We start from the raw sequence: 23618 nt of genomic DNA on the forward strand, positions 1-23618 counted from the left end.
AAGGCTGTATTTTCTTTTCTTTTTTTGAAATAGGGACTCACTTTGTTGCCCAGGCTGGAGGGCAGTGGTGTCATCTTGGCTCACTGCAGCCTTGACCTCCAGGTTTAAGCGATCCTACTGTCTCAGTGCCCCAAGTAGCTGGGACTACAGGTGCATGCCACCACACCTGGCTAATTTTTGTATATGTTGTAGACACGGGGTTTCTCCATGTTGCCCAGGCTGATCTCCACCTCCTGGGCTCTGCTTGTTGAAAGTAAGTATGGGGAAGTGATCTGCCTGCCTTGGCCTCCCAAAGTGCTGGAATTACAGGCATGAGCCACCATGCCAGACCAGATTGTATTTTCTAACCTTTAGGTGTGGCCATGTGATGGGTGTTTGCCAAAGACAAGTAAGCAACAGTGACATGTTACACCTGGGTGGGAGCTTTGAGGGCCAGTGAGCAATTTGCCAACTCTTCCCCCTGCAATCATGGTCATGAATCTGACAGGGGCTGCCCTATCAGCCTGGCCCTGGAGGGAAGACAGCATGGAGCATAGCCCTCAATGGGCAGCCAACCTAAGAGGGAAGTAAAAGTCGGTGGCTTTAGGTCACTGAGATGTTGCATTATTTCTTACACAACACAACCTAGTTTATTCGGACTGATACAAAACACTATGATGTTTGTGTAGACACATGACTCTTATTTTGTGTGTCTGGCTCTTGACCATATACTTGTTACCTTTTTGATTTCCTACCGCTCTACCTTCTAGAGAGCAATGGCCATTCACGGTCTGAAGGCCCTCAACAAAAATTTTCCTTCTTTCTGCAGCATTTCAGAGAAAGCAGGCCCCAGGATGAGAGTGTGTTTTGCTTCCTTTCCATCCCAAGATCTCATTGCAAAAAATCTCTACTCTGGCCCTGACCCCGATCCCCTCACTGCTATCGTGTCAGTATGTTTTGTGAGTGTTCTCCCCTCTACACCCTTGACCCACAGCATTGTTGAAAGTAACTATGGAGAAGTAAAGGTGAATGGATTATAATTTCCCTGGATGGGAGTTTGAGGTTGTGAAGGGATTACCATAGTTTCTTTACTTTTCTTTTCTTTTTTTTTTTTTTGAGACGGAGTCTCGCTCTGTCACCCAGGCTGGAGTGCAGTGGCGCGATCTCAGCTCACTGCAAGCTCTGCCTCCCGGGTTCACGCCATTCTCCTGCCTCAGCCTCCTTCATAGCTGGGACTACAGGTGCCCACCACCACGCTCAGCTAATTTTTTGTATTTTCAGTACAGACGGGGTTTCACTGTGTTAGCCAGGATGGTCTCAATCTCCTGACCTCGTGATCCACCCGCCTCGGCCTCCCGGGATTCCCGTAGCATCTTAATTTCCTAGAGACATAAATTTTTTGGGGACCTGTTGTTGTTTCCAGAGTCAAGTTTATTAATGCACTTTTTTAACAATCAACATTGTTCTGGTTGAATCATGGGTATAGAGAGTCAGCACCAACAATTCGGTAGGTGTTGTGCCAACATTGGGGCACTTTAGTGAGAGGGCACCATGGGTTCCAGAGAAAGTCTTCTAGCTGGAGTCCTCCTGAAATCAGAAGGAGCTGGGACGAGGACTTCTACCTAGATGGTTTATTTGGCAGGTTATCAAGGGCTGAGGAAGTAGGGAAGAAGGGAATACCAGTGCCAGGTGTGTTACTGAGGATGCTGCTGTGGGCTGTGGAGCACGGTTTCTCCAGGGCTGTCTGCGAAACACTCAGGATGCTGCTGAGAAGTGTCAGCAGGGAGGGAAGGAGGCTTTTGGTTCCCACCTTGCCTTCTTAATTGAGGGCACCCCCAGGGCTGCTCACACCCTTTTACGTCTGACCTATGCTTGTACATATAGGCTGGAGGAATATCACTGTAGGAGTGGTGCTCTTCCAATGGCACAGAAAGCAGGGCCATGCTGTGCGTGTTTGAGGCAGGATGCTGCTAGCACCAGGGGAACAGAAGTCCCCTGGATGGAAACATCCACACCAGTGGCAGCCATCGTCAAAGGTGAGGCAGAGAATGACAGTCACAGTGACAGTGACAGTCATGTCTGCTTCCATATTATGATGTGATTTGCAATAAAACGTGTGTGCCCAGTAGTATTGAACATGCTTGTGTTCCTGGAAAGGCAAACTGACTGTCAGTTCTGTTGCCAATGTACGTGGATGTGGGTAAGGTGATGTGGGATGTGGGTGGGGTAGCGCATGCTCTCTAGAAGGTGGCAAATCCACCTTACCTTTCATAAGGAAGTCATCAGATCCTGAATGTTTCTGACTGGGGAAACTGAGGGAATGCAATAAACTTTCCAGACACTATGTTCTTGGCACTTACCTGAGGACAACCCTGCCCCCATTTGGCCTGGATTTGGGGTCCCTTCCTCCTCCATGGTCCCTTTAGGCTGTATTGTGTGTCAGTACGACCTACATGTGAACTCCAGAGGAAAGGCCTGCTAGGGATGTTGCTGCTGTTCTGGTACAGAAACAATTGGATGCCCTTAAACGCACATGCCTTCCCATGTAATGTCTTGGCAAAGTGGAAATGTGCGCTCAGAATTGCCACTGGCAGGGGTGCTGCTGGGTTCGTGTTTCTTTGTGCAATGTGCCATCTGTAGGAGAGAAATTGATTTTTTAAAATGAACAGACTTTGTGTAAAATATATATATATGTATGGTGCCATTATTAGGCTTTGCAAATGCCTTTCTCCCACTGAAGAATTGCCAGTACACGGGGCTCCTCTGCTGCTGATACGCAGGCAGTCATGACTGGGGTTTGCATGAGGAAGGAGGCAGGAAGTTTGTGATCCCTTTCACAACCTTCTGAACCCATGAGCCTCAGAGAAGTGAGGGCCCTGGGTGACCATCTTACCTGAGAGGCATTTAATGGGGCTTTTCCAGGCGGGAAAAGAGCAGTGAATGCTGTTCTGCTCTTGGGCAAAGGCAGCCATAACCTGAAACATTGATATTGATATGGCACTGGGCTGGGTGCAGTGGCTCATGCCTGTAATCCCAGCAGCTTGGGAGTCTGAGGCAGGAAGATCACTTGAGATCAGGGGTTCGAGACCAGCCTGACCAACATTGTGAAACCTCATCTCTACTAAAAATACAAAAATTAGCTGGGTGTGGTGCCACATGCCTGTAATCCCAGCTACTTGGGAGGCTGAGGCAGGAGAATCGCTTGAACCTGGGAGGCAGAGGTTGCAGTGGGCCGAGATCATGCCACTGCACTCCAGCCTCAGCAACAGGAATGAAACTCTGTCTCTCTCTCTCTCTCTCTCTCTCTCTATATATATATATATATTGATATGGGCACTTGGGGCATCTGGGATCAAAACAGAAATGATACCCTAACATATTGGGGTCTTCATTGACCGTAACCACAACATGGGTTATTAGCATGATGTGGCTGCTTACAAAAGTGGAGTAGCAGAATTCTAAGATGACCTCTGTGATGGTGACTTTCATGTGTCCACTCAGCTAGGCTATAGTACCCAGTCATTTAATTGAAACCTAATCCAGGTGCACTGGGCAGGTATTTTGCAGATGCGGTTGACCTTAAGGAATACAGATTAGCCTCGATAATGAGGGTGGGCCTCATCCAATTCGTTGTAAGCTGTAAGAGCAAACACTGAGGTTTCCCAGAAAGAAAGAAAGTCTGCCTCAAGACTGCAGCATCAACTCCTGCCTGAGTTCCTAGCCTGCTACCAAGCCCTGCAGACTTCAGATTTGCCAGGCCCACAGTCATGTGAGCCAATTCCTTAAAATAAATCTCTCAATATCTGTATATCTATACATAGAAAAATAGACTATATGTCTTAATAGATATATCTAAATCTATGTCTCTCTATATAATCCACACTCATTACTTCAAATCACTTTCCCTGAATATTTATTTCCAGCCCAGACATCTATCTGATGCTCTCAATCAGGGGTCAGCACGCTGTGGCTCTCTAGCCAAATCCAGCCTGTCATTACCTTGGTAAATCAGTTTTACTGGAATACAGCCACATCCAATGATTTACACATCAACTGTGACTGCTTTCCAGCTGCAACAGTGGAGGTGAGTAGTTGTAGTAAGGATTATACAACCCGCAAGACAAAAAACATCCTCTCCTTGGCCATTTTCAGAGTTTGCTGACCTCTGCTCTAGACCCAAATATCCAACTTCTCTGCGCAATTTACATGGCCTTCCCATGAGACCACAAACCTTCTTCTGTATAAGACCAACTACCTTCTTTTTCTTTCTGTGTCTCAGGGACAGCATCTCCCTCCACCATTTGTCCAGACGTGAAGCCCTAGAGTTGTCTTTGACTTTCTCCACATCTCCCTCCACCATTTGTCCAGACCTGAAGCCCTAGAGTTGTCTTTGACTTTCTCCACATCTCCCTACAACCCAATACCCAATACTACATCCAGTCCAACAAATCCAGTCTTCTGAGTAGCCCTTGGATATCTTCCCCAGCACCCTGGCACTCTCCCTGGGTCCTCTCTAGCTGCCTGTGACAGCCTTCACAATATCTTCTGGCTCCTTCTCCAGCCTGGTCCCCTCTCGTACTGCCATCAGAGGCTCTTCCTGGAAAAACAAAACAAAACAAAACAACCAAGAGGATCTTCTTGTCTCATTACAAGAGACTTTGATGAGACACAGTTTAGAAGCCTAGCTTCTCATTGTTCTCTCTGAGGCCATCCCTGCCTGGTCTCTCCTCCTTCCTAGGGATTTCCCCCAACCCTGTCCAGCACAGCCCTGTGTTCCAGCTTTGGTCATTGTCTCTCCGTTTCCAGGATCTGCCGTGTTCCTGCTGAACTCTGAGATTTGCACATTCTGCTTCCTCCCTCTGTTTTGCTCTCAGCTCTCTCTTTGTGGGTAGACTCCAAGGGAACCTCAGTCCCTCTGGGGACATTGCTTTCTTTCTCTGGGGAACTTCCCATGTTCCTCCAGACTTGGCTCCTGCCTTGGGATTTTCTTGTCAAAGATTTTATACCCCACGTTGTAACTTCCAGTTCTCTGCCTGCGTCCTCCAGTAGTCCACCATCTCCACTAGGGCGGGGTTCATCTGTTTGCTTGCTGTGGTACCCACAGGCATTTTTTGAGTAAATGAAAGGGTGAGCGGATGGGGGTTGGTCCTGCCCAGCTTCCGAGAGGCAGAGGGAAGGACCGTTTCCATATCACCAAAGCACAGAGGAGCTCAGTTGTTCTCCACGGGATGAGGTGACAGGATGATACTGAAATAGACAGAGATGTGGCTTCTGTGCCTGGGGAGAGGCCCAGTAAGATGGGGGGAACTCCCTCTTCCTCCTCCTCCCACTCTGGAATCTTCAGGAGCAGAGGCTCCTCTTTCTGGTCAGATTGATAATCTCTTTGGTCTCCTCCCCTCCTCTTCCCTCCCTTTCATCTTCTCTTCTTCCCCACTTCTCATTTCCCTCTTCTTTCTCTCCACTCCACCTCTCCCTTCTCCCTGTCCTCCTCTGCTTTTCCCATTTCCCATTCCCTTCCCTTTGTTTTTCACCTCTCTTCTTATTTCATGCCTTCTTCCCCTTTTCCTTTCCCTCTTCTAGTCTCCTTTTCCTCTTCAACCTCTCAGGTGGGCAGTGCTGAAACATGTCACCCCGCTACTATGTAACCTTTAGCAGTTTTGTCTGCTTTGAACAATTTTAACCCAAGTTAATAACCTTGCATTACGTTTATGTTGAACCCTCCCATATGACAGGCGTGTGCTGAGCCATTGACATGCTGACATGTGTTGCCTAATCACATTCACGGTATTCCTTTGAAGTGGATATTATTATTTATAGATGAGCAAATTGCATCACCTGTGATTCAGTAGGTGCAAGGCACTGTGGAGAATGGAAAAAAATGATTTAACACATGGTCTACTGCTCTTAAAGGACACATAGCCCAACGGAGTGCTACAAAAGCCCCCCACAGTCTAAGGCAGATTCTAAGAAGGGGGGCATGACTTAAGCATGTATCCTGCTGTGCCCTCCCCACCTTCTCTGCTGTTTGCGTTTTCCTCACTCACATCATGGATCTTGCAGCTTTGACTGCTAGATTCTCATCAGAAACCTCCAGCCCCAACTTCTGCACTAGATACTTTTGGGAATGCATTTTTTTTTTTTTTTTTTTTTTTTTTTTTTAATGAGATAGGGCCTCACTCTGTTGCTCAGGCTGAAGTGCAGTGGTGCGATCTTGGCTCACTGCAACCTCTGCCCTGAGCTCAAGCGATCCTCTCTCCTCAGCATCCTAAGTAGCTGGGACCACAGATGTGCATCCCCATGCCCAGCTAAGATTTTGTAGTTTTGGTAGACACAAGGGTTTACCATGTTGTCCAGGCTACTCTCGAACTCCTGAGCTCAAGCAATTTGCCTACCTCGGCATTCCAAACTGTTGGGATTATAGGCGTGAGCCACCGCGCCCAGCTGGGAATTCATATAATTTTCTCTCCAGTTTTATGGAGTTTCTGTAAGACATCCTCATTCCTTTTTAGAATGGGGGGGGTATGATAGAATCAATAAACGAGTAAAACAGTCATCTAGGCACCCAGAGTGCAAGGCATGACGCTGACACTCTGGGCTGGGCTGTAGAGAAGTCCGTGCCTGCCGCTTGCCAAAGTGTCAACCTGGTGGTCATTTCCCAGCTCCAAGCCCATTTCTACAAGTTGCACGGCACTGCTTCTCAGCAGATTGGTCAGAGGATTAAAGACCTGGTCAAGCACCTGGTGCTATCTGGCATTTGGTTGGTTTTCAGTTAACATTAGTGCCTCTTTAATAGTCTGTTATGGGTTTTCCTTGAACCTTCTGTTGGGCAATTCCAGCTAATCAAAGGCACTGCTAAAGGTTAAGTTAATGAAACCATGATCATATTGTAGCTTTTTACCCGCTTGCCAACAAACACCTTATTGAGGACAAGCCAACTCTGGGCCATGCTGAGGTAAAAAGCAGCCTTGGGTTTACCAAGTGGATTCCCTCCTGACATCAGACAGATAGACTAAAGGAACAGTTAGCATTGGACACCTCCACACGACGCTGAGTACAGCTTTCAACAAGCCAGCAGCTGCTGCACTCCCATTAGTTAATGTCACCGTTCCTGCATTTATTCTGAATGATAATTGCAGTATGTACCAATGTGTATTTTTAACTGCTCCTCTTAAAAGAAAATGGAAAGAATGTCATTCTCTTTTTACAGAGGCTCAGCTGCAGCATTGTTGCCCCAATAAAGGAAAAGAAAAAAAAAAAAAAAACAACCCGGAACAATCCTGCCCTAGCCAGTGGCCAAGTGAAACCCCAGGCTCTCAGCCTGAAGGGAAAATAATGTAGCTGTGTGTTTGGAACCAGTCTTAGCAGTGTGCAGTGTGTATGTGTAGGGCATGGTGTTTGTGAGGCCACACACCTTCCAAGAATAATTGCTCTAGGTTGTTTTCAGTGAATAGTGGTCTTCACACATATCCTCTTGGGCCCCTGTTTTTCGTTTTTTTTTTTTTTTTTTTTTAATTTTTGTAAGGAGTGAGAGAGGCTGGGCACAGTGGCTCATGCCTGTAATCCCAGCACTTTAGAAGGCCAAGGTGGGCAGATCACCTGAGGTCAGGAGTTTGAGACCAGCCTGGCCAACATGGCGAAACCCCATCTCTACTAAAAGTACAAAAATTAGCCAGGTGTGGTGGCAGGTGCCTGTAATCCCAGCTACTCAGGAGGCTGAGGCAGAAGAACTGCTTAAACCTAGGAGGTGGAGGTTGCAGTGAGCAGAGATCGTGCAACTGCACTCCAGCCTGGGCAACAGAGTGAGACTCCATCTCAAAACAAAACAAAACAAAAGGAGTGAGTGAATTACAAGCTATAAGGAAATGGCCATGAAACAGGCAGCTACAGTTTTGGTGACCTGTTTATTTTTATTTTTATGTTACCTGAAACTGTATTTTGTAATATTTTTAGATTTATAGCAAAGTTGCAAACATACCCTTTACCTAACTTACCCTAATACTAACATTTTACATAACCGTGGTGTAACTATGACAACTAAGAAATTAATACTGGTCTAGTACCCTGCGCTAGCAGACTTCATTTTGTTGGTACCTATTATTTCACTGATGTCCTCTTCCTCAAAGGGATCCAATTCAATCCAGAATTGCACATTGCATTTAGTTGTCATATCTATGTAGTCTTTTCTGATTCAAGGGCTTCTTAATCTTTTTCTTTGATTCTCTAAAGAATTTTGAAGACTATTAGTCAAGTAGTTTGTAGAATGTTCTCCTGTTTGAACTTGTCTGATTAGATTGGGGTTATAGATTTTTGAGAAAAATATCACGGAGGTGAAGTGTTCTTCTGGTTACATGTTAAGGGGTATGTGATAGCAAGCAAGATAACTTATGACTGGTGATGTTAACCTTGATCAACGTAGTGTCCACCTGGTTTCTATATTTTCACTTCTATACCTCTTTCTTTGGAAACAAGTTACTAAGTCTAGCCCAGAATCAAGAGGAAAGGAATTGAGCTCTGCCTCATGGATATGTATGTGATACATTATTTGGAATTCTTCTGAAAGGAAGATTTGGGGAGCCTGGCCTTAAAGATGGATCTGTCAGTATGTGATTTTGGGCCCATAACTCAACCTCTCTTAGTCTAACTAAGATTTTTCTTCTAAAAAAGAGAAGTTGCACAAAGATGCATTCCATGGTGTGGCCAGCCTGAATGCCCAGTGCTTAACCTGTTGTTAGGGTGACAGATTCTGAAATTAGAAAGATGAAGCTTTAGGTTTCAGGTCCACCACTTGCACACATGCCTTTAGATAAGTTTCTTAAACTCTATAACATTCAGGTGCCTTGTCTATAAAATGGAATGAAACTGATACTGAGATATCACCTGTAACGCATTTAGCACAGAACTTTGTGTGTAGGGACGCACAAGTTCCAGCTGTTATTTTGATCGAATAGCAGCTCAGTTATACACTAGTCGAAAGCAGTGTTTAATGGTATCCGATGAATGTATAGAATTATTTCTCTTCTTATGATATTGAAAGGTATTTTAGGACTTTTTCCAGCCTTGCTGAAACGTGGTATCTATAGTAGTAACATCACAACACCAACCCTAGCTTAACTTCTGACTTTTACACAATTACAGTTTTGGCAAAGTCAACAGAGCCCATCTTGAATGTCAGGTGGAAAACATGGCTTTGAGTCAGCCCAACCACTGAGCAGCAGAACATTTTCATCTGTGCCTCAGTTTCTTCATCTGTCAAATAAGCATGACTATTGTAGCTCCTAGCACAGTGACCACCACCTGGTGAAGATTCATTCCTGAGCTCAATAGCTGGCCCACCCATCACAAACTGCTTATTGCAAAAGAATAGATGGGCACACAGCCATTAACTGTCAGAAGGCAGTGTTGTGCTGAGCCCCTGTTAGCCTCAGTGGGAGAAGTACCAAGTTCAAGAGGCCAAAGAAGGACCCAGAGCCAGCAAATGAGACAAGGGGCTTATGTACAGGAGGCTTATGTATAGGGGGAGGGAGTCCAGTGGTGGTGGGCTGGGCAGGAGAACTGCCTTATGTACAGAAAAGATCTAGTGGCAGTGGGTGGGAAAAGATAACCTCACGGCCCAGTGGTGGTGGGCTGAGCAGGAAAACCACAACCACCTACAAATATTATGCAGTTCATATATGATTTTCACTTAACATCTGATATGGTTTGGGTCTGTGTCCCCATCCAAATCTCATTTTGAATTGTACTCCCATAATTCCTACGTGTTGTGAGAGGGACACAGCGGGAGATCATTGAATTATGGGGGCAGTTTCTCCTATACTGTTCTCGTGGTAGGGAATGAGTCTCAGGAGAACTGATGGTTTGATAAGGGGAAACCCATTTCTCTTAGCTCTCATTCTCTCTCTTGCCACCACCATAGAAGAAGTGCCTTTCACCTTCCTCCATGATTGTGAGCCCTCTCTAGCCACGTGGAACTGTAAGTCCATTAAACCTCTTTCTTTTGTAAATTGCCCAGTCGTGGGTGTGTCTTTATCAGCAGTGTGAAAACAGACTAATATCCTCTCCATAATGGCCTTTGCTTGGCAACCTTCATTTAACCCCAAACTCAGGGCTTTAATCTTCTGTATGGAACTGTGTTCCATGAGCTGGGGCAGTGTGGGGGCTCAGACATTTACCACAGATAAGGAACAAATGAATCTCCAGGTTAGTCACTCCCGGATTCCCTAGCTTGGAGCACCCATTCAAGTGCATCTGCCATACAGGATCACTGTAAGGTATGCTTAAATGATTGCTGTCAGATATGTTTACCCTACAGGTGCAAAGTCTCATGACACCCAAAGTGGATGAGGTTATGACAGTGGTTTGATTTCAGATAACATAGTCGGTATGCATCGTAGAAACAGACAATGAGGGACTTCAAAGGTGATTATCATTTCCCTGTGAAAAAATAAAAGTGCAAAGGTGACTAATGTTAGGTAATTAATGGAAAATAAAGGAAATTATCTAATGAGAATGGTTAAGAGCCTCTATTTTACAAGTTATTCAGTAACAATTGGCTAATAAGAAGTGAAGCAACATAGGGAACACTCACGATAAATTGTTTAGTGTAGACAATAATAAGGACATGACGTGTATTAGTTCATACTTGAACTGCTATAAAGAAAAACCTGAGTAATTTACAAAGAAAAGAGGTTTAATTGGCTGACGGTTCTGCTAACTATACAGGAAGCATGACTGGGGAGGCCTCAGGAAACTAACAATCGTGGCAGAAGGTGAAGGGGAAGCAGGCATGTCTTCCATGGCCAGACCAGGAGGAAGAGGGGGACTGGGAAGTGCTACACACTTATAAATGACCAGATCTTATAATAACTCACTCGTTGTCATGAGAACAGCACCAAAGGGGAAATCCGCCCCCATGATCCAATCACTTCCCACCAGTCCCCTGCTCCAACATTGAGGATTACAATTTTATTTGTTTGTTTATTTATTTATTTGAGACAGACTCTTGCTCTGTTGCCCAGGCTGGAGTGCAGTAGTGCAATCTCAGCTCACTGTAACCTCTGTCTTCCAGGTTCAAGCAATTCTCCTGCCTCAGCCTACTGTTTAGCTGAGATTACAGGCACGCATCACCATGCCCAGCTAATTTTTGTATTTTTAGTGGAGACGGGGTTTCACCATGTTGGCCAGGCTGGTCTCAACCTCCTGACCTCAAGTCATCTGCCTGCCTCGGCCCCCCAAAGTGCCGGGATACAGGTGTGAGCCACCATGCCCCTCTGAGGATTACAATTTGACATGAGATTTGGTTGGGGACACAGATCCAAACCACATATCAACCTGCATACCATGCTTGGGACTGTGAAAATACATGAGCATGTAGACAGATTCTACAATGGAATGTGTAGAAGTGAAAGCATCCTTCTGTTAAGACAAATAAAACGTAATTTGGTAAAAGTTAAACAAACCTTTTGAGTTTCCAAACAAATCTTCCAAGTTAGGAAAAACAGAAATAAATGTGATCCAAATTTCTCACTGTTTTGGAATAAATAGATGTATATTCGTTCTGTACGCCTGCTCCACATAAATATTTTCCAAATTTCCCTCTTCCCATATATGCCCCTCAAAGCTCCTCCATAAAATTAATACAGTTGACAGAACTGTTTGTAAAAGACAAAGAGAAACAATTTCAGGACTCTATACAAGAAGGGAAAGATAAAGCTTTTCTTTCTTTTTTTCTTTTCATTCTTCAGCAGCTTGTTAGAGTCTCAGAGCCTGTGTTATTGAAACCCCAGGGTGACGAGCATTAAGGTGAATCTATTGCCAAGCTTGAGCCCTTTAATGAGTGCATTGATCAGAAAAGAGACGCAAGAAAGCAGAGTCCGGTGACACCTGAATGAATATAAATTTAGCCCCGATTGAAGTTCCTCCACAGTCGGCCTGCTCCACGCTGACAGTGTTATCGAGAGGAGAGAAAAGCAATTTTGGTCTCCAGTCTTGATTCTCTTCATGCTGTTGGCAGTTTTTAAGAAGAACAAGTTATGACTATTTTACTTCAAAAAAGCAGCGGGAACTTGTCAAAGATTTCCTCCCTGGAAGTGACAATTGAGAATGCGTCTACTTGGTGCTGATCTTGAATCTGTAATCAATCCAATGGACTGGAGAAAGAAGTACTTTCAAACCAGTCGAATTGTCGGGAAATTGGTCAGGCTGCCTCAGCAGGAAGTGAGCACCCCGTCACGGAAAGAGTGCAAACAGGAGCAGGCCGGCTAGTTGGCAGGATGTTTCAGAGGGGTTCACACATGAAAAGGAGGCCTGCAGGGAGGTGGATGGCTTGATACTGAGTCACCTTGAAGATGACGCCAATGTTAGCCTTCTATCATTCGAGACAACCAGCCAGCAAAATGATAAGCATCACAGGTTTTTGGAACTAGGCAGATGGATTTTTAGATTGTGGCTTCTCTCTTGTGTGACATTGGGCAACTTACTGTCCCAGTCTTTACATAAAGACTCTGTCTCTTTATAAGTCAAATGGGGATGGAAATATTACCTAACTCAGAGGTCTGCAGAGTTTAAATTAGATAATGCCTGAATATAGACTGCTTATCTCAGTGCCTGGAGTAGAACCTCTTCTCAGTGAATGTTCTTGTGATTAGGATTGCCCAGTGATTTGTCTTCAGATTCAACTTTGTATATTGAACCCTTTTTGGATGCTTGACATTTTTGCCCCTGTTATCTTACATAAAATCCTCAACCACCTTGAGAGGTATGGCTGTTTAACTTCACTTTCCAGAAGAAGACGCGTAAGTTCAGAGAGGCTCAGTGATACCTTTAAGGCCACACCACTCCCTCAAGTAACTGTTTGTTGTTTTCTGAGTTATCACACCTAAGGTGCCCAGCACAAGGTCTAGCACACAGTAGGAGCTTGATAAAGCGAGGGTCTCCAAGGACTCAACTCCACTCTGCTTGCACAACTCAGCCCCTTTCCACCATCAGCCCCTCCCTTCTACCCTGCCCTGAGATGCTGTCTCTTGCTCATCTGCTTCCCCTGCATTTTCGAGCCCCTGACTCTCCTCTCTTCTCTCCCCTTCCTCTCCCTTCAGACTTTGGCACATCAGCGCCTTTTGATTTCTGTAGCCTCTTCAGAAGTATTTTTGACACAAACAATAGTCCCGGCTTTTGCTTTTCCAAGAGGCATCAGCACAATCGGAGCAGACACTGGTGACTCATTTTGATCATCGCCTTTAAGCAATTCACTCTGTGAGCCTGGACTTGACAGGCCTCACTGTGCCGTGAAATCTAATACTATTTTTATGCCTTTTAATCTATCTTTTAACAGCCTCCTTGTTTAGAACTCTGTGCCCTGGATTCACGGAAAGCACGTTTTTGAGAGTGGTGAGGACAACTTGGCCCATCTTAATCAAAGGCTCGGGGAGACCCAGTCTGGGGTCTTTACCCAATCCTCAACTCTCCTAATGCCTTCCCCCACTGCTTCCTTCTATAACGGCCTCAGCAGGAACCTTCCTGGCTGCTTGACAGAGCCGCTGGCTGGCTTCTTCTATCTTAATAACCGCCGAGCTCTCCAAACTAGGATGTTGTCAAAATGTTTCTAAAGTGCCAGAGTTGTTCTATTGAGTCACTGTCATTGGAAAGTCATTATGGAAATACATGTTCTGGGTAAATGTCAGGGAAGGGGCTAGTCACTTCCTTCTGAAAGCCTTCCTAGATAGCCCCAGGCCAAGTGACAGGCTTCTCTCCTGGGTTCTTTAAGAACTGAGTGCGTATCTTTGTGCTTATATTTTATTTAATGTGACAAGCATTCATGAGGGATTTACATGAAGCATTCTGTTATATTTGTTTAAATGTCTTTCTTCTGGACTATACAGTGAGTTTCTTTGTCTTATTAGGAATTTAGGGTGGGGACGCAGCATGCTGATCCCAAAACTCACTTCTGTTCTCTGGAGATCCAGAGCAAGAGAACTGTACATACAAGAATGAAAGCCAAGGCTGGGCGCAGTGGCTCATGCCTGGAATCCCAGCACTTGGGAGGCCGAGGCAGGTAGATCACAGGGTCAGGAGTTGGAGACCAGCCTGATCAACACAGTAAAACCCTGTCTCTACTAAAAATATAAAAAATTAGCTGGGCATGGTGGCAGGCGCCTGTAATCCCAGCTACTCGGGAGGCTGAGGCAGGAGAATCACCTGAACCTGGGAGGCAGAGGTTGCAGTGAGCCAAGATCGTGCCACTGCACTCCACCCTGGGCGACAGTGCGAGACTCTGTCTCAAAAAAAAAAAAAAAAAAAAAAAAGAAAGCCATACAGGGGGAAGCAAACACATTTCATTCATAGAATCACTGGGAAAGCAATGTGTATTGTTTACTGCTGAGATTTCTGGGAAAATGGAGCTGGAGAGTGGGATGGAGGCTTGGGTCCTATGGAGATTCTTCGACTTCCCCTGGTACCTAACCCTGGAGCCCACATGCCCTTGGCCAGGTCCCAAGAGGGATCTCAAGACCCTCAACACCACCATTGAAGTGGATGAAGGTCAAACAAGACCCCATGGGGCAAGCATGGGAGCAGGAAATGAAAGAGAAGGCGAGGCTCCAGGCCTGGACTTAAGGTTGTAGCCTTTCAGTTGGCGTGTTTTTCTGAAAGCATTTAGAAGCTACCAACTGTTTAAATAATGGTCAGCTTTCACTTCCAGCCATGATGAAGTAACAGGGACTGAACTTATCCTCCCACTTTAGATAGCTAATCACATGGATAAAATATATGAAATAACAGTATTCATACACTAGAAAACAGGCAGTACAGGACAGGAATCCTTGAGAAAAAAGAACAAATAGGGCGAGTTCTAGGAATATTTCTCTGTTTTGCCTGGAGAGATTTTCCAGGCTGCAGTGCAAGAAGCAGCAGCTCAAACTGAGTCCAGTGGTCTTCCTAAGTTTAGGAGGCAGGACTGAGAATTTAGGGAGGCCATTGTGGCTGGGATTCTTTCAGCAGTGTTCCTGAAAGGAGCGAGCTTCACAGAAAAAGAGCTTTGGAGTTTTGTGGAAGAGTCCTTTTTGAGTCTTAACTGAGTACTAATCAGCACATGCACTAAAGAAAACTACCTGAGGCCAGGGAGGAAAAAACAAACAAACAAACCAAAAAAACACCCGGAAGGAGTAGATAGAAAAATTTCTGGAGCCATACAGGACTGGGAATAATTCATGTTCCTGACAGCCATTATAAGATACCTCATATGGCACAGGGCATCAGGTTGAGTATTCAAAAGGGGATTGTCTCATTGATGGGGACAGATTAGTTTGTGTCTCTGCCTAGCAAAGCATAGAAACAGGACTTGAGAGGATGAGTTTGTTCCCAACTACCTTAACTGAACCCAAGAACAAATCTGAATAATACTTATAGGAATACAGAAAAAATGTAATACCCCAAAATTAAAAGTTACCAATATCTAGCATCCTACCAAACAGCACTAGATAGTCAAAGAAAAATATAACCCATAATAAAGATTTAAAAATCAATCCGTAGAAACAGACATTAATTAAATGACACAGATAATATAATTAGTACATGTGGAAATTAAAAAAGCTATTATAAATACATTCTGTATATTTAAGAAGATAGAGAAAACATGAGCATGTTAAATGGACATGTAAAAGATATGACAAAGATCCAAATCAGACTTCTAGAGATAAAAAATACCTGAGATGTAAAATACATGAGATGCCACTAATAGCTAATTAGAGGCTACAGAGGAAAAGATTAGTGAGCTTGAAAAAAAAGCAGTAGAAAACATTTAAAATAAAACAGAAAAAATATGGAAAATAAAGTGAACATCAATGTGCATTATCCCATCAGTGTGCCATGGGGTAGTTTCACAAAGTCTAAGATATGTGTAATTGGAGTCCCAGAGAAAAAGGGGAAGACAAGGATATTCAAAGAAGTCTGTTCAAAATTTTTCCAAATTTGATAAAAACTATAAACCCCTAAATCCAAGAAACCCAGAGAACTCTTCAAGCTGAAGAAGCTTGAAGAAAATGACACCAGTGCACATTGTAATCAATTTTCTTAAAACTGATATAAAAAGAATATCATAAAAGTATCCAGGAAAAGTAAATGCATTATGTGCAGGGAAACAACAATGAGAATGACAACAAACTTTGTTGGCAACACAAACCAGAAGATGATGGGGCAACATCTTTAAAATACTTAACAAAAAGACAAAATACTTAGAATTCTATACTCAGCAAAAGTATCTTTCAAAAATGAAGGCCAAATGCAGGTAAATAAGAAGAGATATGTGTTTAGATATACATTTTAGAAGGGTCACTCTGTTCACAGGGTAATGAATACATGGGTAGGAAAGACTCAAGGGAAGAGAATATTTTAAGGATCTCGATATCAGATTATGAGAGCCTAAGTTATTCCTACAGTTATTGTAGGAATAAAGAGAGAGATGAGTTGGAGAGATATAGACTGTTGTTTGCCTAGGAAATATTACTCTTCCTTCAATGCACATTTTCAATAGCAGAAGTTGTGACTTCTTCATCTCTGATTCCTCAGGACATAGAATAAGCACACTGGTGGCTCTTAGAAAATATCATTTCGATTCTAGTCGCCGTTCTTTGTGCTGACTCTTGTCTATATCTCTCAGTTTTGTTTGTTTGTTTGTTTGTTTTTGAGACAGAGTTTTGCTCTTGTTGCTCAAGCTGGAGTGCAAGGTGCAATCTTGGTTCACCGCAACCTCCGCCTCCCAGGTTCAAGCGATTCTCCTGCCTCAGCCTTCCTGAGTAGCTGGGATTACAGGCATGTGCCACCATGCTTGGCTAATTTTGTATTTTTAGTAGAGATGGGGTTTTTCCATGTTGGTTAGGCTGGTCTCAAACTCCCGACCTCAGGTGATCCACCCGTCTCGGCCTCCCAAAGTGCTGGGATTACAGGCATGAGCCACTGCGCCCAGCCTGTACCACTCAGTTTAACTAGACACTCACTTCTTCTTGAAGTCATGTTGGCCCTATATTTATAGATAATGATAATACAACCAAAATTATTAATTTTGAAATGCAATGGTTTGTTTTGAAGTCTTGCTTTATAGTAAACGTCATGACATATACTTGCCAATCTTTTCTTCTAGTTTTCTGTGTTTTCCTCTACAAAGCAACCTGAATTTATTTTAAAATGCTAATTAAATTGGATACTAGAATGGAGTCAAAAATAAGCAAGATTCAAAAATATAAATTAATTTTCAGTTTGTAGTATATATTTCAAAATGAAGTAAGTCCGTGCTTTTTTGATAATAAAAATTCCTACCATTTAGGTAGCAAACATAACATTACTGAATTAAAATTATTATAGTAGCAATTAGATTATTCTTTCTGAACTAAGGATGACTATTAATTAATGCATTAATATAGTTGTTCAACAAAAAGAATGAGAGTATTACCAATAATTATCTACTTATCCTTGAAGTTTCTGCTCAAATGCCCCCACAGCTTTCCCTGATTCCTCTAGGTAGAGATGAATACCTATTACTCTTGCTTCTATTGTATTGTGTACATATTTTTATGTTTTTCCTCATCTTGAACTCTCTTCTCCAATCCCTTAGTGAGCTACTACTCATTTTATTTTTAGTTTAGAAGTTCCTTTTTCCAAAAAGCCTTCCCTGAATTCTCATGTCTGTGCAGATGTCCCTTCTTTGTCTCTCATTGACCCACATACTTCCCCTGATATAGACATTACTTAGCTTTGTAATTCCCTCTCTATGTGCCTGCCCCTTCTCTCCACACTGCAAATACGATGAGGCAGGAGACCTTATTTCTCACGGTCACGTGGATCTCAATGCCTATTAGAATTCTTGGCACTTAGTAGGTTCATTTTTGAATGAATACATGTGTCTAAATTATCCTAGATCCTCAATTTGTAATGTGCACAGTACTTGGCACACAATAGTTACTCAAAAAATAAGTATCGGTTAGACTAATTTAAAGCAAAGTCCTTGCTTATACAATCTGGTGAAAGACATAGATACATAAATAGATCACAATACAACTAAGAATGTGCCAAACACTAAAAGAATAATTCATTATAATTGGAAGCTTTGGAAGTATAATAGAATATTGATGTTCTTAACAAATGGACATGATGTTTAAAGAAGGAACTCTTGGCAGACAAAACATCACGGTACAGCAGTATAACTTGCAGTGCAATGTATTCTGAGGACTGGTGAGCAGTTCTGTGTGATCACAGCACAGACTTCTCCGATGCCTGGGGCTGGAGTTGGATGAGGAAGCTGTGGGAGCTGGGGCTGGGTTAGATCCAATTTTACCACTTTCTTTTGCACAAGAGTTGTCTGGGTGCATAAGTAAGAAAACCTTGGAAAGAAATACATATTTAGTGTCGACTTGTGTGGGAGTCTTTGTATATATTATTTTACTTAATACAACAGTCTTATGAGAGATTATACATTTTGTAGAAGGGGAAATTGAGGCTCAGAAAGTTAAAAGAAGCTGCCCAAGTAGACCCAGGTAAGTGGCAGTAAGTAGAGCCGGGATTTTAGACAGGCCTATCTGAATGAAAGAACTTCCACTTTTTTTTACACAATCACTCCCTTGCCTGTGTCTTTTCACCCATATCCCTGAATGAGATATGTACACAATTTTTGGTTAAACCAGTAACAATGTTTATGGAATTATAACTATGTAAATATAGGTCCCTGCTAACCTAAGTAGTGCACAGTTAGATCAACTTTCTCCTTAAAATTTTTGTTTTACTTGGAGTTAATAATTGCCTTGATTTTCTATTTTTTATTTTCTACTTGCCTATTATTATCATTTTTAGTGTTTCCACCCTCCGTCATATGCCTGTAAATAGCTCTTCAAATATTTAACCACAGTTATAAGCTTTCAGTTGTATTTATGTATTTATTTATTTATTTTAAGGCAGAGTCTTGCTCTATTGCCCAGGCTGGAGTGCAGTGGCATGATATCGGCTCACTGCAAACTCTACCTCCCAGGTTCAAGTGATTGCCCTGCCTCAGCCTCCTGAGTAGCTGGGATTACAGGCACTTGCCACCACGCCTGGCTAATTTTTGTATTTTTAGTAGAGATGAGGTTTCGACATGTTGACCAGCCTGGTCTTGAACTCCTGACCTCAGGTGATCCACCCGTCTTGGCCTCTCAAGGTGCTGGGATTACAGGCATGAATCACTACGCCCGGCTCAGTTTTATTTTTATGGTATTGCCTTTTGCATCATGTTTTTCTTTCAGTCTGCATAGATCACTTTTTCAATCTGATATACAGTGGCCATTCTTTTGCTAATGTTGCTCTTCTCAGTTGGATCCTCTGTCTCTTGGATCTTGGGTCTCCCTTTTCTATTCCTTCATCTCAGTAAGTGCCTCCTTCAGTACTTCCTAAGAAAGGAAATATAGAAGGCCATTTTACATTTATTATTATTATTATCATTATCATTATTATAGTGTTGGCAAGTCTGAAACTGCTCTCATTTCCTTGGAGTTGATTGATAATATATTTCCAGGTTGGTAAATCATACCATGGATTGGTTCACCCAACAGCCATTTCATCTTGCCTTTTCTGTGCTTTCCTATAATTTAGAGTCTGAGAAATTAAAAATATATTTCACAGGCTTCTGGTCATGATGCAGTAGCTGGGACTGGATTATCCCTCCTGCTGTAAACAAATATAAAACTGGATAAAAATATGAGATAACTATTTTCAGTCAGTGGGCAGTAGGTAATGCAAATCTGCAATTCTTGAGAGAAGGGAAACTTCTGAGATGACTCTTGTAAGTATCCAGCTCTGTGCTTAGAACAATTTCCTGGTTGCAGCACAATAAGCTGGAGTCCAAACAGAAAGCATGGCCCCAGTGAGCTGACCAAACAGAGATCACAATTAAGAGTTATGGGCTTGAGGCAGATGGAATCCTCAAGGTGGGTCTTGAGTAGAGGAACCTCTGTGGAAAGGAGATTCCATAAATTGATGGAGAATCCCTGAGGTTCTGTGGCTGAATTTTCGTTATACATGTACAGGATAAGCCATCCAGCCTTACCATATAGCACATACTATGCTGTTAAGAGCAGAACACAGATACGAGAAGTCAAGCAGTTCTTGGAAGGAGAAGTGCAAGGGAAGTTGGAGTTCTTGCCCTGTCAGAGTGGAGACATCTTCTTAATCCATCATTAATACCCTAGCACCTAGCCGAGACCCCAGAAAGCTTGTGTCTTAACAATAGGGATCATAGCATGGACCTGGCCTAACCAAGGTCACAGAAAAGATCACTAGAAAATACTGAGTTTAGTGTTTGGTCCCTCGAGATTAGAGAGGTTTGGAAAACACCTTGAGCGTTTCACAGACTTGAATGAACAAAGTGTTAAACCAAGCATTTAAAAGTTCAGGTGATTAACCAGTAACTGAACGACTTGTTAATTTGAGAGGACAATACTGAAGCCAGAGTCTCTTCAATGTCTTTTCTACAACATTCAGCATTCAATGCAAATTTCGGTAGATATACAAAGAAAGAGAAACATATGATTCATAGTAAAAAACAAAACAAAACAAAACAAAACCATCAACAGGGACCAAATCTAAGATAATGCACATGTTGTACTAAGAAAAGACTTGAAAATTACTCTTGTAAAGATGCTTACTTAAAGAAAAATTTGATTTGAATTGGTGAGCAGATAAAAAAATTCAATAGAAAAAAATGTAGACTATAAAATTAAATAGTGGCCAGTTGCAGAAGCTCGTGCCTGTAATCCTAGCACTTTGGGAGGCTGAGGCAGGTGGATCATGAGGTCAAGAGATCAAGACCATCCTAGCAAACATGGTGAAACCCCACCTCTACTAAAAATACAAAAATTAGCCAGGCGTGGTGGTGGGTGCCTGTAATCCCAGCTACTTAGGAGGCTGAGGCAGGAGAATTGCTTGAACCTGGGATGCAGAGGTTGTAGTGAGCTGAGATTGCACCATTGTACTCCAGCCTGGGCAATAAGAACAAAACTCTATCTAAAAAAACAGAAAAAGAATTAAATAGAATTTCTGGAACTGAAACAAATGAACAGAAATAAAAAGTTTACTGAACAGGTCTAATAGAAGATTGGAAATGGCAGAAGAAAAAGTCAGTGAACTTGATCATAGATAATAAAAATTGCCCAATTTGAAGGAAAGAAGGATAAAAGATTGAATAAAGTTTAAAAGAACCCCAGGGCTCTGTGTGAAAATAGCAAATAGTCTAATACATAAGCATTAGGAGACAAGCTAGTGAACAAAATGCAAAGAAAATATTTGGCCTGGCACAGTGGCTCACACCTGTAATCCCAGCACTTTGGGAGGCCAAGGCGGGTGGATCATTTGAGGTCAAGAGTTCAAGACCAGCCTGACCAGCTTGGTGAAACCCCATCTCTACTTAAAATACAAAAAACTTAGCCAGGCATGGTGGCCAGCTACTCGAGAGTCTGAGGCAGGAGAATCACTTGAACTTGGGAGGCAGAGGTAGCGGTGAGCTGAGATTGCACCACTGCATTCCAGCATGGGCGACAGAGTGAGATTCTGTCTCAAAAAAAAAAAAATTGAAGAAACTATAGTCTCTAATTCTCCAAATTTGATGATTTATAGGTCCAAGAAGTTAAACAAACACCAAAACCTGATAAATACAAGAAGTTATTCTCCAGTAGTATGATAGTCAAATGATTGAGAAACAGAGATAAGGAGAACATCATGAAAGAAGCCAGAGCAAACAGACACATTATATGTAGGGGACAAGCATAAGAATTATTACTGACTTGTTATCAGAAACAATGGAGGCCAGAAGATAATGGAATAACATCTTTGAAGTGCTGAATGAGAAAAGCAATAACCAAACCAAACTGTCGGTACAGAATTCTGTACTCAACAAAAATATCCTTTGAACAAGGTGCAATATAGGCATTTTCAGTTAAATTAAAATTTAGTGATTTTACCTCCATCAGACTTGTAGTACAAGAAATGCTAAAGCAAGTCCTTCAGGTCAGAGATGTAATATTCTATAGACTTTCAAATCTACGAGAGAAAATAAAAAGCACTAGATATATTAAATAAGTAGGTAAATATAAAAGACTGTTTTCTTGTTTCTTGTAACTCACATAAAACACAACTGACTATTTAAAGCACAAACAAAAACACTAAAAAGTGAGGTATTACAATTATATCCTGAATTTAGTCATGAAGTAATAAGAAGACAAATTCTGATGTTCATCCTAAAAGACAAATGACGTGGAATTTTCAGAAAGACCAATGTCTTGAAAATGCAAAAAGGTAAGAGAACTATTTTTCATTAAAGGAGACTAAAAAGACATGAGAATCAAATGCAACTCATAACCCTGAATTGGATTATGGCTCAAACACACAGATACACACAAGTGGACATGTGCATGCACACCCGGAAAAAACAAGACTTAATTGGGATGATTAATGGAACTTGATTTGAATATGGACAACGTGTCAGGTAATATTATTGTTTCAAATAATTATCCAGTGTGATCATTGTATTGTGGTTATGTAGGAAAATGTTTAGTTGTTAAGAGGGTCATATTGCTGTATAATTAGTGGTCAAAATGCCATGACTGGTGATTACAACTTGCCTTCAAATGGTTTAGGGGGAAAAAAAAGTAAAATATCAGAAATTGCTGTCACAGCCATAGAAGCTCCCTGCTCCAATTTCCCTTTAAGAAAGCAGTTACCAGTCAGTTGCAGAGTGTAGTCAGCTGGAAGTTTCTAGTCATTGGGTCCTTCAGGATCCGATTCTGCTTTTGAGCTGAGGCCACACTCTTCCCAAGCAGTGCCCAGCCAGTGACTGATCAGTGCACGATACCAGCTGTGCAGTGGGAAATCTTTGCTCTGGAGCTCCGTGTTAGGTCGGCTGAGACCTTGTCAGATCCTTATCATAGTCTGAGACACTCCCTGCCAGTGCTGCTTCAATTCCCTTGATGTCTCATAAACTCTCCTCTGGCATCCTAACTCAGTCTCATCATTAGTGTCCTTTCAACTGGCAAAATCAGTGACTCTAATTGAGGACTATATAGATGTGCATTATCTCACTCTTTCAACTTTAGTATGGTTTCAAATTTTCACAATAATAAAAAGTTAAAAGTCATAATACAACAAGAAGAAGCACTTCCTTGTAGCTAGGGTTCCTGAGTAATTCGGGTTTTATTGATTAGAATTACTCATGTGAACCTTAGAACAGGACGGAAGTTAACTGTACGATAATTCATTTTTAATAGGACGGATGGCAGAGATAGGGAGGCTATTTTGGTCAAAAGCTCCCCTATTTGACAATTCCTTATAGTGATGGCAGCAACTTTTCTGTCTTAGCAAGACCAGAGTCTTTCTGAGGGCCAAGAGTTGTTCTGGAAGCTCAGCCTAGAGCTTGTTTTCAAGATGTTATATCATATTTTTAAAATCTACACAATACCCTAGAAGTAAATCTCTGTTCTAGCAGCTTGCATGGTTTCTGTTGTCTTCAATGGAACCTTAGCCAAAATGCAGGTAGAAATCTATTTTTTTCTCATATACATATTTAAGAAATTTTCCTCTTATTTTCTAGGTACCAATGTTGCTGTTGAAAAGACCACTGTTGTTTTTTTTTCTCC

At 42.4% G+C, this 23618-nt stretch overlaps 1 long non-coding RNA gene across 1 annotated transcript; it reads right to left on the reverse strand.

The window, feature by feature from the left end:
- Positions 1-1392: 1392 nt before the first annotated feature.
- On the reverse strand, positions 1393-22804 carry LOC103891395 (uncharacterized). The gene is made up of 4 exons (XR_002916049.2): positions 22707-22804; positions 21948-22026; positions 2340-2613; positions 1393-1566 (listed from the first exon to the last, which is right to left on the reverse strand). It is a non-coding gene; the product is annotated as an uncharacterized LOC103891395 (long non-coding RNA).
- Positions 22805-23618: the final 814 nt, after the last annotated feature.

Source organism: Pongo abelii, chromosome 7, assembly GCF_028885655.2.
Source record: "Pongo abelii isolate AG06213 chromosome 7, NHGRI_mPonAbe1-v2.0_pri, whole genome shotgun sequence".
Lineage (NCBI taxonomy): Eukaryota > Metazoa > Chordata > Mammalia > Primates > Hominidae > Pongo > Pongo abelii.